This window comes from Piliocolobus tephrosceles, chromosome 4 (assembly GCF_002776525.5).
Source record: "Piliocolobus tephrosceles isolate RC106 chromosome 4, ASM277652v3, whole genome shotgun sequence".
Taxonomy (NCBI): Eukaryota; Metazoa; Chordata; class Mammalia; order Primates; family Cercopithecidae; genus Piliocolobus; species Piliocolobus tephrosceles.
In genome coordinates this window covers 111,988,046-112,004,344 of record NC_045437.1, presented here as the reverse complement: position 1 = coordinate 112,004,344, position 16,299 = coordinate 111,988,046, and the positions used below count along the sequence as shown (strand labels likewise).

The following is a 16,299-nucleotide window of genomic DNA, read 5'->3' as shown; positions in this document are numbered from 1 at the left end:
ACATCAGCTTGGTAGCTTGAATCTGGCCATGATATTCCTACTTACAACACAGAAATGTGCAAATACTATAAGCCAAGTTCTGTGTTTTTCAGACAGTCAGTTGTTAAGCATTTACCAGCACACCACTGGATCTGGAGAACCCAGACACGTTCCCTGCTCTCTTGTAGTCACCAAAAATGCAAGATGCTATGGGACTAGTTAGCAAGCCTACGGGATCAGGAAAGAACTACCAGAGAATACATTACTTAATAAGAGTACCAGGGAATGAGTCGAGGTTGAACAGATGGGCAATGAGGACAAAGAAGAAGCTTTACCAAGCAAGTTGCAGGATGGAGCCTCATCCCAAAAATTCAAAGGCCAGGGTGCTAGTCATGATGTAGAAAGAGGTAAGCTGAAAAGATGCAAGACAAATCTTACGTATTTTAAGAAAAGACACTCAGCCGGACGCGGTGGCTCACACCTGTAATCCCAGCACTTTGGGAGGCCCAGGTGGGTGGATCACGAGGTCAGGAGATTGAGACCATCCTGGCTAACACAGTGAAACTCCGTCTCTATTGAAAATACAAAAAATTAGCTGGGCGTGGTGGCAGGCGCCTGTAGTCCAGCTACTGCAGACTGAAGCAGGAGAATGGCATGAAGCTGGGAGGCAGAGCTCGCAGTGAGCCGAGACTGTACCACTGCACTCCAGCCTGGGCGACAGAGTGAGACTCTGTCTAAAAAAAAGGAAAAAAAAAAAAAAAGAAAAAAAAGACAAGACACTCATATTCATGACTGTATTAAAAACACAGGAAGCTACTGAAGATTTTTAAGCATGGGGTTAGAAGGAAGAGAGATAAGAAGTGTTAAACAATCACACTTGACTGGAGAAGGGTCCAAAAGATTGTCCAAGAAAAGACACAGAGAAAAGTGACCATCAAGCTTCCCTGGTAACATAGCTAAAAGCACAGTCTTTCTGAGCATGCAGCCGTATTGCATTTTTATTTAATGATCATTTAAATGCTCAACTCCACCAATATAAACATTATTAAACAGATGCCAAAAATGGGTAATTTTAAAAAGTGAGATAAAATACAGTTATGTAAAGTTCTGATCTCTATTTCCACACTTTGATGGTTCTGCAGCCAACTTCACAGGCCGCTGCTGAAGCCAGCCTTGGAAGATGAAGCACAGGATGCACAGGCAATGGGACTTGGTGAGGACTGCATGGAGCTGGGGCCAGATGCCACTCTCAGGGAAGACCTAGTTCATGCTAAGAAACCTACACGAGGATAAACCTCTTCAAAACTTGACACCATGACTGTAACCCAACTCCCCCCAGTATGCCTACTGATGACATCACAAGGGTTGGCCAGTATTTCCTGGCACTCAATTTCACCAGGCACAAACAGAAAACGTTAAACAGGAAATGCTAATGTGTGAGTGTGTGTGCGCCTGTATGTGTGTAGACCTGTATGGGTGTGCATGTACATGTGAGTGTGCCTGTATAGGTGTGCATGTACATGTGAGTGTGTGTGCGCACACGAGTGTGCATGTGATTACATGTGTATGTATGCATGTGAATGTGTATCTTGAGTATGTGAGCATGTTAGTATCTGTGTGTGCACATAAGTGTACACTGTGTATTTGTGTAAGTGTGTGCATGTGTGCTTGCACTCACCAGTTTGGGTGCTGGTTTGTGAGAGTGGGGTGAGAAGGAGCTGCTGGTGTCACACAAGGCTTGTGATAACAAAGAACATTTTTTCTTCCCAGCAAAAACAAATCCCAGCCTTCCAGGAGTGACTCACACCTTCTCAATCTCTCTCCACCGGCTCCTTATTCCCCCATCTGCCCCTCCTTCTGTCTCCTTCAGAATGTTTTCTTTCTGCAGTGCTTTTTCTCATCTTTTTTTTTTGAGATGGAGTCTCGCTCTGTCGCCCAGGCTGGAGTGCAGTGGCCGGATCTCAGCTCACTGCAAGCTCCACCTCCTGGGTTCACGCCATTCTCCTGCCTCAGCCTCCAGAGTAGCTGGGACTATGGGCACCCGCCACCTCGCCCGGCCAGTTTTTTTTTTTTTTGTATTTTTTAGTAGAGATGGGGTTTCACTGTGTTAGCCAGGATGGTCTCGATCTCCTGACCTCGTGATCCGCCCATCTCGGCCTCCCAAAGTGCTGGGATTACAGGCTTGAGCCACCGCGCCCGGCCGCTTTTTCTCATCTTAGCTTGCTCTTTCCTTTGTTCAGCCTTCTAATCATCTTGTCCATTCCTTCTGTTTCTCACTCATATTTCTGTCTCCTGTCATCACTCTCTTCTCCTTGGAATTTTTGCTAAAGGGCAGAGGAAGGCTGAGTGTTTAACACAGAAATTCTTTATTCCTCCTGCATGTTCTCATTACAGAGGCATCTACAATAATGTCCACTTGCATACAGCCCCCGACCCTCTGCGGTGGGCTGGTGTTGAGGATGGGGTATGTGGAGGCAGCAGAGGGACATTGGGAAGGTCCACGGATCCAGGATCACCTCAGAGGCTAAGTTCAAAACTTGGCACCATGGCTGTGACCAAACTCCTCCCAGTTTGCCTACTGACAACATCACAATGGTTGGGCAGTATCTGGCCCTCAGTTTCACCAGGGGCAAACAGAAAATGTTAAACAGGAAATGTTAATGTGTGTATGTGAGTGTGTGTGTGCCTGTATGGATGTGCATGTACATGTACGTGCATGCACACACAAGTGTGCATGTGTTAATGTACTTATGTGTGTACACATGTGAATGTGTAGCTTGAGTATATAAGCATGTTAGAATCTATGTGTGCACAGGAGAGAACATGTGTGCACATGAAGGTAATGTGTGTGTATATGTGTGTGTGCATCTGTGTTTGGACTCACCAGTCTGGGTGCTGGTTTGTGAGAGTGGGGCAAGGAGGAGCTGCTGGTGCCACACAGGCTTGTGATAACAAACAACATATTTTCTTCCCAGTAAAAACAAATCCCAGCCTTCCAGAGGTGACTTGCACCCTCTCAATCTCTCTCTCTACCGGCTCCAAAGTAAGGGACTGATTATTTTAAAAATATAACACAGTGACAAGTAGTTTTTAACTCAGTTTTGGTTTGTTAAGGCCATTGCTTAGGATAAAGGAAACAAGAGGAGGAGGATGAGAAACAAGCATAAAAACAAATAGAAGCAGCAGCATAAGAAAATGAAGAGGAACACAATGATGATGATGATGATAAGATTAGACTGCAAAAAAGGAAAAAGAACTGGTGCAAGAATTAGAAGGCCTGTTATGCTACCTTTTTTCCCCTTCCCGATTCATGAAATTTAAAAAATCCAAGACTATTAGAACAAAAAACCAGCAAAAAGATACACAAATAGTCACCCCCTAAATTTTGTTAAGAATGAGGCAACGCTGCCACTCACACCTGGCTCAGGCACCAGCAGGAGGAGGGTACCCTCCAGAGACTGCAGGAGAAAAGGGAGGACTCCTCCTTGCTCTGGCTACTCCTCCACCTATCACCGAGGGCTGTGGTACAGAACTGGCAGCTTCTTACCCATGCCATGCCAGGCTAGGCCCCAAAGCGCTCCTACTCCCCCTTCCCGGGCCCCAGACTTGCTGCTGCTGCCACCATTAGCACCGACACCAACATAACCAGCGCTGCTGCTGCTGTCACCTTCCATCCACCCGCCCACCCTACAAGGCTCCTACCACCTGGCCAACACAGGCACCCTCCTACCACTCCTGTTGAGCTGCAGTCTCCATTGCCACATCACTACCACAACCGCAGGAGGCGAGCCAAAGAGCTGTGCCATCTGCAAACTCCAACCTCCAGCTCACCACAGATGGCTACTTCACCTCTTCCTCCAGCCTGGCCCGGAGCGCCCCGACGGGCAAAGCAAGAAAACCGTAAAACCTAAACCCTAAAACAGGATGCAGAAAGCGGCAGTGTTAGAGCCTCGCCTTGTCATGCTGGCCACTGGGTGGCAGGGGCTGGTCTCAGAGAACATACTCACACTCACCCTCCAAAGTCCAACCTTCTCCTCCTGACCCAAGCTGGCCTCCTGACCTGGGGTGGGGACTGGAGACATCACAGTGCCTGGCGCTCCTTGGGGAGCAGGAACAGCAGAAACTCAGACCTAGTCAGTCCTCCCCACCCAAGCATCGGTTCCCATTCCTGACTCCTCCACCAGGGGGCCCTGAGTCCCTGTGGTGCCCACTATCCCATCCTCAGGGGTTCCGGATGGTCTCCGCAATATGGAGCAAGAGGGCAAGGGCTGGAGAACCAGTGGGTGTGAGGGCCCTGCAATGCTCAGAGAATTGCCACAAAAACTCTGTATGCCTACAGCGCTCCAACATGAGCAGGAGCTGCTCACCCTCCAGAGCCTTGACACTGGGAAGAGTAGAAGGGCCCCTTCCTCGGAGGCCACCGCTATAGTGGCCACCTCCACAACCTGCTGCCAATGGCAGCAGTGCAGCCCCCCTCCCCCGTCCAATAGTGCCCCAACCTGGCCCCTAGTGCCAGCAATGTAGCCCTCGGACTGCACCCACAACACACCCAGAGCCAGGCGTGGGCAGTGTAACCCTGGCAGCACCACCAAACCACCCCTCTACCACTTGCAGTGTAGCACCTGATAGTGTCCACAACCCGTCCCCGCCACGGGCACTGCAGCACCCAATAGCGCCCCCAACCCACTCTTGCCTCTGGCCCCCGCTTCCCCCACCCCCAGGCAGCACAGCCACGGATAGTGCCCCCAACCTGCTCCCATTGTGGGGACTGAACTCCCGGGATAGTGCACCCAACCAACCGCCCCCCACCTTCCCCCTCCTCTCCCAGCAGTGCAGCACCCGACTGCTCCCCTAAACCGCCCCGACTGTTGGCTGGCATTGCAGCCCTGGATAGCTCACCCAACCGACCCTCTGCCTTGGGCACTGCAGCAGCTGATAGCTCCCCTAACCCACCCTCGGCACCACCAGCAGTGCACAATAGCGCACACAACCTACCTCCAACCCCCCCCCCCCCCACCAACCTTGGGCAGCGTAGGTACCAATAGTGCAGCCAACCCCCACGCCACTGCCAGCAATGCAAAGCCGGACAGCACCACCAGCCTCCCGCAGCAGGCAGTGCAGACTCAACAGCACACCAAACCCGCCTCCACAAGGTGAGCAGTGCAGCGGCAGACAGCGCATCTACGCCTACCCTACCATCTTTCTTCCACTCTAAACTGAGCTGGTCTCCATTGCCGCCACCACCACCGACAGCCAGACGTGCCTCAGTGGTTGGTGACTCCAGCCTCTAGCATGCACAGGTGGCCCCCACTTCTCGTCCTCTAGCTGGTCAGGAGCAGCTTTCCTGCTGGCCACCTCTCTACTGCTCCAGCCATCCTTCTACCACCCTATTACTCCTCTGGCGACCCTCCTACCTCTCTGGCTGCCCTCATATGCTCCCACATGCTGCATTCTCCCTCGCCACCACCAACTGCAGTGAGACAAGCCACGGTGCCACAAAGCTTCAGCCTCCAGCATGCAGCAGGTGCCTGAGCTCCTCCCTCTCCTGGTCCTCAAAGCCGGAAACAGACTACATAAGCAGGCTGATACAAAAGAGCCTAAATCCAGGCGAGGCCTTCCCAGCATGCACATGGGATTATGCCGGTGGTTTCTAGACTACATGTTCTGATTGGATGACTGAAAACCTCTAGGCCTTCTCTGATTGGACTTTATTTTCATACTCTGATTGGTTGTCCTAAGACTTGCTTTCATCCAATCAGAACATGATGATAAAGTCCAATCAGAGTAGGCCTCCGGTTTTTCTCATATCCAACCGGAACATGTAGTCCAGGAACCTCATGTGCATAACCTCAGTATATAAATGGTGCTGAAGGGGAGTCAGGTTATCGCAGGCTCTTCTGTGTCTGCTCCGCGAGCTTCTCCATGCCCAATTTAGAGGACCAGGACCGGGGCTAAGCACCGCCACACGCTTGAGGCTTGTAGCTTTTGGCACCACCGCTTGCCTAGCTGCAGCTGGTGGCGACGGAGACTGCAGTGCGACTGGAGCGGTAGGAAGGGGAAAATAGTTTGGGGATAGATGGAGGAGTACAGAAAGTGGTTAGTGCCGAAGGGAAAAGAGGATGGTGAGCAGAAGACATTGCAAAAAGACGGTGAGGAAAAATGGTGGGAAAAAAAATTGGGGGGGTAGATGGAGGGGGAAAACAGGGGAAGAGAAAGTTTTGCAGAAAGACAGTGGGGAAATGTTTTTGGGTGGATGGAAAAGAGGATGATGAGAGAGGAACGGAGGTGAGCAGGAGAGAGAGAAGGTTTGCAAAAATACGGATTTTCTCAAATGCTTTATTTCTGTTGAGATGCTCATAAAGTTTTGTCTTTTATTCTATTAGTGTGGTGTTTGTACCCATTGATTTTTCAAATATTAAATCAATGGTGCATTCCTGGGGTAAAGCACATTTGCACTTAGTGCATAATCTATTATATGTGTTGCTGGATTTCATTTGGCGGTGTTTTGTTGAGTATATTTCATTTTATAAAATAATGAAAGATACTGGTCTATGTTGTTTTGGTGTCAGAGTAATCCTGGCTTTATAAATGAATTGGGAAGTGTTCTCTACCCTTTTATTTTCTGCAACAGTTAGTGAACAATTGATATTAATTTCTCAGAGTGTTTGATACACTTCACCTGGGAAGCTGCCTGATATGGGATTTTTATTAAAAGTTTTTAAAATTACAATCTGATCTTGTAACCTTCTATAGATCTATTTATATTTTATATTTCTCCTTTACTCTGTTTTAGTTTGTGTCTTTCTAGGACTTCATCCATTCTATCTAGGCTATCTTAATTTTTTTGGCATAAGATTTTCATTGCATTCTCTTTTAATCATTTTTATTTTGTGATACTGGCAGTGATGCGTTCTCTTTTATTGCTGATTTTAGTAATTTGATTCTCTTCTCTTTTTTTTTCTTGCTTAGTCTAAGTAAACATTTGCCAATTTTGTTATCTTTCCAAACATTTAATTTTGGTTTATTGATGTTCTTTGTTGTTTCATATTCCCTATCTTTCTCTTGGCTTAACTCTTGTGAAGTGTTTCTCTTTAGGAAGATTGTATTTGGTTAATTAAAATTTAAGTTGATTTTGGAGTATCAACTTTTCTTTTATATGAAAGTAGAAGCTTGAATTGGGAAATAATGGGTTCTCAAGTATTTTTTTGGTAGTGGCGGGGATGGGTGGGGGAACAAAACGAGTATCCATGTAGCCCTTGGTTCCCCAAATCGTGGAGCTAACTTGGTCAAAATAAGTAGCCTCTCATTCCTTATCTCAAGAGGGTGATCTTGCCTTGCTTGGAGACATTATAGTGAATTCACTTAATGTAGTTTCTTTTAATCATGTCAGTTTACTTCATGTCCCATTTTTCTTTTCTTTTTTTCTGAGATGGAGTGTCGCTCTGTCACCCAGGCTAGAGTGCAGTAGCCCTCGGCTCACTGCAACCTCTGCCTCCTGGGTTGAAGCAATTCTCCTGCCTCAGCCTCCCGAGTAGCTGGGATTACAGGCATCCACCACCATGTCCAGCTAGTTTTTGTATTTTTAGTAGAGACAGGGTTTACCTGGTCTTGAACTCCTGACCTCATGATCCACCCTCCTCAGCCTCCCAAAGTGCTGGGATTACAGGCGTGACCCACCATGCCTGGCCCATGTCCCATTTTCAACCAGTTATTGTACATGGAATGATTGCTGGAATCACATTCCATCACGCACAGGTAAATAAATAAATTCTGCTATATAATATCTAAATTATATATACATATATTTTACTTGTAATTCAATGAAGATAAAGCTTTGTATGCTCTGTGTAAAATATGCTGTCTATATTCTCATGATCGTAAAGAATAAATTGAGTAATTGAATGTATTTGAATTTTACATATATCCTCCATTTAGTAAAAGAAATAAAAACTTAGTACTTGATTTAGTAAATTCCTACATTTAAATTAAGATGTTTCTTAGCAGAAACAAAGTGTATCTTAATGGGATGATAATTCACTAGTTTACTTCTGACGAGCATCAGCTAGTATTTAATCTATTATGAAATTACACAGCACCAAAATAAAATAGAATACAATTATTTAAAACACAAAATTTTATTGATTAATCTAGACATCAGATGTTTACATTATAAAACCAAAGTATTTTGAGGAGTTTTGTTTTTGTTTTTAGGATATTAGCAAATATTAACAAACGTGAACCATAGTAAAAGTTGTTCAGTAACACTTTTAACATTCCATTTTCAAGTAAACTGAATTTATGTGTCAGGTTGAAAAGCTTTTAGATGAGTGATTTATATTTCTGTCTGTATCCAAATATTTGTATATCATGTAGGCAGCCCAAGAAAATATGCAGATATGTAAGGCATTGAATAGAATGGTAAAGAACACATCCTTAAAAGAAAGAAGAGAATAAGCATCCGAACCATTTTTCATTCTCACTAGCAGTGTAAAAGGATTTCAATTTCTCTGCATATTTACCACTTGTTATATTCATTTTGATTGTATCCTAGTAGGTGTGAAATAGTAACCTCGTTGTTGTTTGATTTGTATTTCCGTAATGACTAGCGATGCTACATATTAATATCTATACAAATTATTTGCCCGTTTTTAAATTTGGTTGTTTGCCTTTCAGTTTTTGAGTCATACATATTCTTTGTATATTCTGGATACTAGATTATCATCAGATACATGACTTGACAAATATTTTTTCTCATGCTGTAGGCAGTTGTTTTAGTCTGTCTGGATTGCTATAATAAAATCCATAGATTGGGCAGTTTATAAACAACAGGAATTTATTTCTCACAGTTCTAGAGGTTGGGAAGTCCAAGATCAAAGCACTTGAAGATTCAGTGTCTGGTGAGGACCTGCTCCGTCACAGATGGCTGTGTTCTCATTGTAACCTTGCATAGCAGAAGGGGCAAGGAAGCTCTCTGGGTCTTCTTCTATAAGGGAACTAATCTCATTCAAAAGCGTAGAGCCATCATGACTTAATCACCTTCCCAAAACTCCACCTCTGAATACTATCACATTGGGGGTGAAGATTTCAACAATTTTGGAGAAACACAACCCTTCAGACCATAGTACTTGTCTTTTTAACTTTCTTGATAATGCCCTTCGATGCAAAAAAGTTTTTACTTTTGATGAAGTCCAACTTATTTTTTCTTGTGTCACTCTTGCTTTGGATGTGGTATCTAAGAACACATTGCAAAATCCAAGATCATGAAGATTTATGTATATATACATATATAGGTATATATATACACATATGTATATAAATACATTTTTTTCTGAGATGGAGTCTCACTCTGTCATCCAGGCTGGAATGTGGTGATGCAATCTCGGCACCACCCCAAGTAGCTAAGATTACGGATTACAGGCATGCACCACGACACCTGGATAATGTTTCCTTCCTCTTCTTATTCAGTAAAGACTGAGCTCCCATCCTACTGGAGACTTTACCACCTACAGAAGTTTGTTATAATTGCAAAAAGAAAAGATTGATAGTGACCATATATAGTAAAACAAACAAAAACCTACAAAAAGAGGACCAGGAAAAGAGATGGAACATGTGGAAAGATAGAACCAGTCAGGAGCAGTTTATATTTGACCAAATTGCATTTTACAGTGGCAAGTGAGACGCAGGGCCACCAGCTACTCAGGAGGATGAGACAGGAGAATTGCTTGAACCCGGGAGGCGGAGGTTGCAGTGAGCTGAGATTGCGCCACTGCACTCCAGCCTGGGCAACAGAGTCAGTTGCTGGGCTGGGCAAAGTGGCTGACACCTGTAATCCCAGCATTTTGGGAGGCTGAGGTGGGCAGGTCACCTGAGGTCAGAAGTTCGACACCAGCCTGGGCAATATGGTGAAACCCCATCTCTACTAAAAATACAAAAAGTTGGCTGGGTGTGGTGGCTCATGCCTGTAATCCCAGCACGTTGGGAGGCCAGCACGTTGGATCACCTGAGGTCAGGAGTTCAAGACCAGACTGTCAAACATGGTGTGAAACCCCATCTTTACTAAAAAAGCAAAAATCATCTGGGAGTGGTGGCAAGCACCTGTAATCCCAGCTACTCAGGAGGCCAGGGAAGGAGAATCAATTACTTGAACCTGGGAGGTGGAGGTTGCAGTGAGCCAAGATCATGCCTTTGCACTCCCACTGGGCAACAAAAGTGAAACTCTGTCTAAAAACATGATATATATATATATATATATATATATAATATTTATATTTATATTTATATAAAGTTAGCTGATCATGGTGGTGGGTGCCTGTAATCCTAGCTACTCGGGAGGCTGAGGCAGGAGAATTACTTGAATCACTCCAAACATGACATCCTGGAAAAGGCAAAACTAGGCAGCATAAGGAATTTTTAGGGCAGTGAAACATCCTGTATGATTCTGTAATGGTGGATACACGTCATCATGCATCTGTCAAAATCCATAAAATCTACAACCCAAGGAGTAAACCCTAACATAAAGGAGGACTTTGGTGAATGATAATGTACTGATACTGGCTCAGTAACTCGAATATGTACCACACTAACGAAAGATGTTCATAAAGAGAAAACTGAGGGGAGGGGTATGTGGAAACTACTTTCAGCTCAATTTTTCTATAAACTTAAAACTGCTCAAAAAAGGCATATTATTTTGTTTTAATATCCTAATAGAGGATCAGAGGATGTGCAAACAAATCTTGGGTAAAACATGGCAGAAAAAGCACGAAGTACAACAAAAAAATAATTTTCTTTCCAATAAGTTGTTGTCGTTGCTGTAAGTACCGGTACAGCCATTCTATTTGGCAACTAAGATTTGCAGGTGGAAGGGAGAGAGAGGGGGTCAAGGGGAAACTGGAGGCTGGTCTGAAAGAGGGAGAAGGGAGCTATTCAGGCAGAAGTGGGTTGGATCCTGACTCTACCACTCACTCTGCGACCCTGTCAAAGAGAAACAAAATCGGGCTCCAATTACAGGGGTAAGGGAAGATTTTCATCAGTACCCACCGCTGCACTAGGGAAGAGTCAGCCTGAGCTGGACTGAACTTGGATTTGTAGAGGTGACTCTGAGTTTCAAAAGGAAAATAAGGGAATAGGGAAGGGGTTAGGGGGGCGCTCAGTAGAGTCAGGAAAATGACAAATTGCAAAGGGTTGGTGTGAGCATTGTTGGCCCCAGTGATGCTCCCCATGTGGAAACTGTGGTCCTCCCAGAGGGAGGGGAGACAGAGACCTTGTCTTAGGTGCCAGCCAGAACAAACAGTACATCTTTTTGGCAGCATCAAGTTTTCTCAGGCAGACAATTTAAGGGGCGCCAGAGTTATCTGAGGGGCGTGGCCCCCAACGCTGGTAACTGTTAGTGTTTGTTCAAGTATCCATAGGCCAAGTCTGAGGCCTGGTGGCAAACGGGGCTCAGAGGGGCCTGGCTGGACTCTGCTCCAGGAGGTTCTTTGTCAATAGAGCGAGTTAACCGGGCCCTGGGAGCCTCCGTTTTCCCTTGCGTATCTGTGAGGAGCAAGGGATGACGTGATCCAGGAGCCTCCCCGCTCCACATCCCACCCCGCTCCACATCCCGCAGATGCGGGGGCTCCGCAGCTGCCCTTTCTGATAAAGGAGCCGGGCGGGCACCCCGACTGCGCCCGCTGGAGGCCCTGAAGTACCGAGGCTCCTGGAGCGCGTCCTGCGCTGGGGTCCTGGAGGATGCCACAGATCTGGAGGGGGTGATGGGGTCCTGTCCCAGACTCACCTTAAACACTGCGAGGACCATGACCACCCAGCCCGCCTCAGGCAGGAGGCGCAGTGGTCCCCTCTGCAAGCTGCAGATTCCCCGCCCTGGCTCCAAGTGACCACAGTTGAATCGAGTTGGAGGCGACAACAACGTCTTAGAAACCTGAGTTCCCGCCTCAGGGTATTGATGCCCTTTACTAACTGTAAAGCCGGCGTGGAACTTTGCAGCCTTGGCTCAGAAACACAGCTGAGTGTCCTAGAGCAGGTGCAACCAGAGGACATTGGCAGGGGAGCAGTGCCTCCTTGTGGTCAGTGCGTGCTGGCCTCAGTGACAGGAGAACCTTGAGGCTGGTGACATTCAGTCCCCAAGCAGGCAAATCACAGAGGTGGCTGGGGGTGCGCAGGGCTAATGGGCAAACGAGAGCAATGGAATAATGTCTTTCCTCTCAGACAGGGAAACGTTTTAAAAATAGATAGCACTAGGGCTGGCAGGGGCACATGGAAACTGGCACTGCCATAAACTGCCAGAGGAGGAAGGAAAGTGGGTAGTGGCCCTGGGAGAGGTTTCTTGTTTTGTTTTGTTTTGTTTTTGGGGGATTGTTTTCTTGGGGGTTGTTTTTTGGGGGATTTGTTTTTTTGCAAAGGCAGGGTCTCCCTATGTTGCTTAGGTTGGTCTCGAACTCCTATCCTCAAGCAATCCACGTGCCTTGAGTTCCCAAAGTGCTGGGTTACAGGCGTGAGCCATCAGGCCTGGTCCCTGAGAGCCTTTTGGAACTAGGAATCAGAAGTCTTTATCTGGGGTTGGGGGAGGGGAGGGGGACAGTGTACGTGTGCAGGGGTTTGGAAACTTTGTGGCTTGGCCGTGCATCTCATGGCCTGAGAGCCTCACCTCAGTTTCATGGGCGAGATTGGCCCTTGTGGAGTTCGAGTCCAATCCAGAAGAAACAAGGAAGCCTGGGTCTCCTCCAAGTGTGCAGCAAGCTGGCCTCGGGTCCCCCCAAAGGCAGCCAGAGACAAGCCCAGGATCACCCAGTCTGCAGCAGTGTGCAAAGGTTTGGGGTCCCCCCTAAAAGGCAGCTAGAGCCAAGCCCAGGATCCCCTCAGCATCAGCAAGATCTACACCTGGAGTCACCTCAAAGACAGCCGGAGTCTAGTTCTGAACCCCCACAATGTCAGCCAAAGCCAAGTGAGGAGGCACCATAGTGTTCTCAGGGCCAGGGAGAACTAGCCTCGGAGCAGGCCCAGAGTCCAAAGGAGCTGCCTCGGGGGTGCGGGTGGCATCAGCAGCTATACCCGGGCCCGGGATCACCGGGGCCTTACCCCAGTCAGCACGTGCCAAGTTCAGAGCCCTCACGGCCAGTATAGGAGCTGACACCCAAGGCACCTGGCTCCCTGCCGGGGTCAGCACGAGCCAAGCAAGCTGCCTCTGGCTGGAGAGAGGTAACGGGCAGCCATGGGGCAAAGAAGGGAAAAGATTCTTCAGCCCAGGCTCCAGTATCCAAGAAGTTGAAGGAGGAGGAGGAGGAGTTTCCTGTAATCCAGAAGGGGAGGCCCAAATTGGGGTGGGTGTGGAAGGACCACTCCAAGAAAAAGTTATCCCAGATAGTTCAGTACAGGCCCCTGCACACGTCCTGGCAGTGGAAGATGAAGGAACAGCAGGAAAGGAAGCTTGCCAAGGATTCTGCCCCTAACCTGGAGGAGGAGAAGGAAAAGCACTGCCAGGAGAAGAAACAGCGCCAGGCCGAGAACCTGAAACACCACCTGGAGAACAATGGAAGGCAGAGATTGTCCAAGTGATCCAAAACCCACCAAGCTCAAGCTGGTGAAGTTGCAGCAGCTGCGCTCTACTGAGAAGCAGGACACCCTCACCCTGCTGCAGAAGCAGCCGTCCCAGCAGCCAGCAGCCAACAGCCAAGGTCTGAGCTTAGGACGGCCCAGAGGCCCTCCATGGCCAGCAACCGTGTCAGACACAGCACCTCAAGCCACTGGCCAGATGCCTCTGCTGGAGCCAGCACTCCAGACCTATGGCTGCAAAATGGTGACCCCACCCTGGCCAGGGCTCCTGGGCCTTTGACGTCTTTTAGGCAGGTCTGTGTGGGACAGAGGCCCAGAGGGGTCCTGGGATCTGGCAGAGATGGGGGTGAGAAGAGATTCAGCCCCCTCCCTTCTTCCTCTCCTTCTCCAAGTGCCTTCAGACCAAGAACAGTATATTCTTCAGTTCCTCAGGGAGCTGGCGACTAGTGGGTGACTCCCCAAGATGTGTGTGTCCTGTCTCAGTGTGCTGGGTCCAACCCAGGCCCAAAGACAGGCACGCAGGAGTCCAGCTTCCCCTACACTTTTTCAGAGCTGCTCTGGGCACCTCTGCGCCCCACTGGCTCGGTCACCGAGCAAACGGAATCCAGCTCCTCCCGACTTTTCAACACTGAAAGATGAAAATGGGGAGACTGCAGGGAGCAGTTTCTCCCTAGTACCCTCTTCCCCAAACCAGACTCCTCAGAAGTACCAAAGATCTAACTCATGTCTAACCAGTCTACAACAAAAATATTATTGAGTGTGTGTTGCATACAGGTACAATTCGAGTCACCAGGGAATACAGACAATAGACAGAAGTCCCTCCCCTCAAAGAGCTTTCATTCTGATGGAGAGAAAACATAGTAAACAAGCAAAATGTGTCATGTGTCAAAAAAAAAAAAAAAAACTTTCTCCAAATGTATCCACTTTGATCTAGTTATTCCACTTGTAGGAATTTATTTGTAAGACTCTGTATAAAGCATACACAGAGTCTTATAGTATAAGGTGTAGATCTTACTGATGCTAGGGGGACCCTGGGCTTAGTTCTGGCTGCCTTTTGGGGGGACCTCAAACCTTTGTACACTGCTGCAGACTGGGTGATTCTGGGCTTGTCTCTGGCTGCCTTTGGGGGGACCCCAGGCCAGCTTACTGTAACACTTGGAGGAGACCCAGGCTTCCTTGTTTCTTCTGGATTGGACTCAAACTCCACAAGGGCCAATCTTGCCCATGAAACCTGAGGTGAGGCTCTCAGGCCATGAGATCCATGGCCAAGCCACAAAGTTTCCAAACCCCTGCACACGTACGCCGCGCCCCTCCCTCCCCGCTGCCGCCAACCCTGGAGAAAGACTTTTGATTCTGTATAAAGTATAAAAAATAGGCGGGTGCGATGGCTGAAGCCTGCAATCCCAGCACTTTGGGAGGCTGAGGCGGGTGGATCACGAGGTCAGGAGATCGAGACCATCCTGGCGAACATGGTGAAACCCCATCTCTACGAAAAATACAAAAAAAAATTAGCCAGGCGTGGTGGCGGATGCCTGTAGTCCCAGCTACGCGGGAGGCTGAGGCAGGAGAATGCTGTGAACCCGGGAGGCGGAGCTTGCAGTGAGCCAAGATTGTGCCACTGCGCTCCAGCCTGGGCCACAGAGCAAGACTCCGTCTCAAAAAAAAAAAAAAGGGAGTAGTAAGTTAAAAGAATTAAACAGAAACATTTGTTATTATAGCAAAATTAAGAAAATATACAACTGTTTAAACACATTAATAAGATCCATATTCAAGTAGTAAAACGACTATTTTGTCATTGAAATGGCTTTACAAAATATTCGTAAATTAAGTAAAATGAGGGTTTGAAACAAAAGTGCACTCTGTGTCACAGACCAGGTGATCCAGAGCAGGTACTGGAGGGCCCAAGGTGTACAAGGGACCTAGCAGGTATAAACCTACGAAAAAAGCAAGCAGAAACAGGCTTGGGCAGAAGTCATCAAAATGGGATGCAGGCTCAGCCAAACCTCAGTCAGCCAGCCAGGATGCCAGAACAAGTACTGCCCCCTCAGAGTTGGCTGGGCCAAGAAGAGGTGGCCAGATCTTTATACCCAGGCCTCAGGCACCTGAGGGGGCTCCCCAGGGAAGGCCCTGAATGCTGGGGGTGCTCTCTTTGGCTCAGGCATACCCTGAAGCAGCCAGCCAGGCCCTAAACAAACTCCCACAACTGGACAGCAAGTCCTCTCCAAGGAGGAGCCAGGCAGTACAACTCTGCATCCTCCACATTTTGCTGGTACTAGTAGTATTTATTTTCAGAAGATAAATTGCATCTATCTATGCAATAAAAAATAAGTATATGGAATCTGTAGGTGTATTTATAAGATAATTAGAAATGTAAGAAAATGGTTGGAGTAAATAAATATTTAAATTCCTGGGATAGGCTGGGCGTGGTGATTCACGCCTGTAATCCCAGCACTTTGGGAGGCCGAGGCAAGCAGATCACGAGGTTAGGAATTTGAGAACAGCCTGGCCAACATAGTGAAACCCCTTCTCTCCTAAAAAAATACAAAAAATTAGCCAGGGGTGGTGGCAGGAGCCTGTAATCCCACCTACTCTGGAGGCTGAGGCAGGAGAATCACTTGAATCCAGGAGGTCGAGGTTGACAATTGGTTGAGTTTGTCTAAAGACCTGGAATCAAACGGAAAGAAATGTCTGGGTTAAGATGAGAGGTTGTGGAGATCAAAGTTCTACCATGCAGATGAAGCTTTCAGGTAGCAGCCTTCAGAGAGAATAAGT

At 47.5% G+C, this 16,299-nt stretch overlaps 1 pseudogene; it reads left to right on the top strand.

Annotated features, from left to right (window-relative positions):
* Positions 1–283: 283 nt before the first annotated feature.
* Positions 284–13,807, top strand: LOC111527452 (annotated as a pseudogene).
* The last annotated feature ends 2,492 nt before the right edge of the window (positions 13,808–16,299 follow it).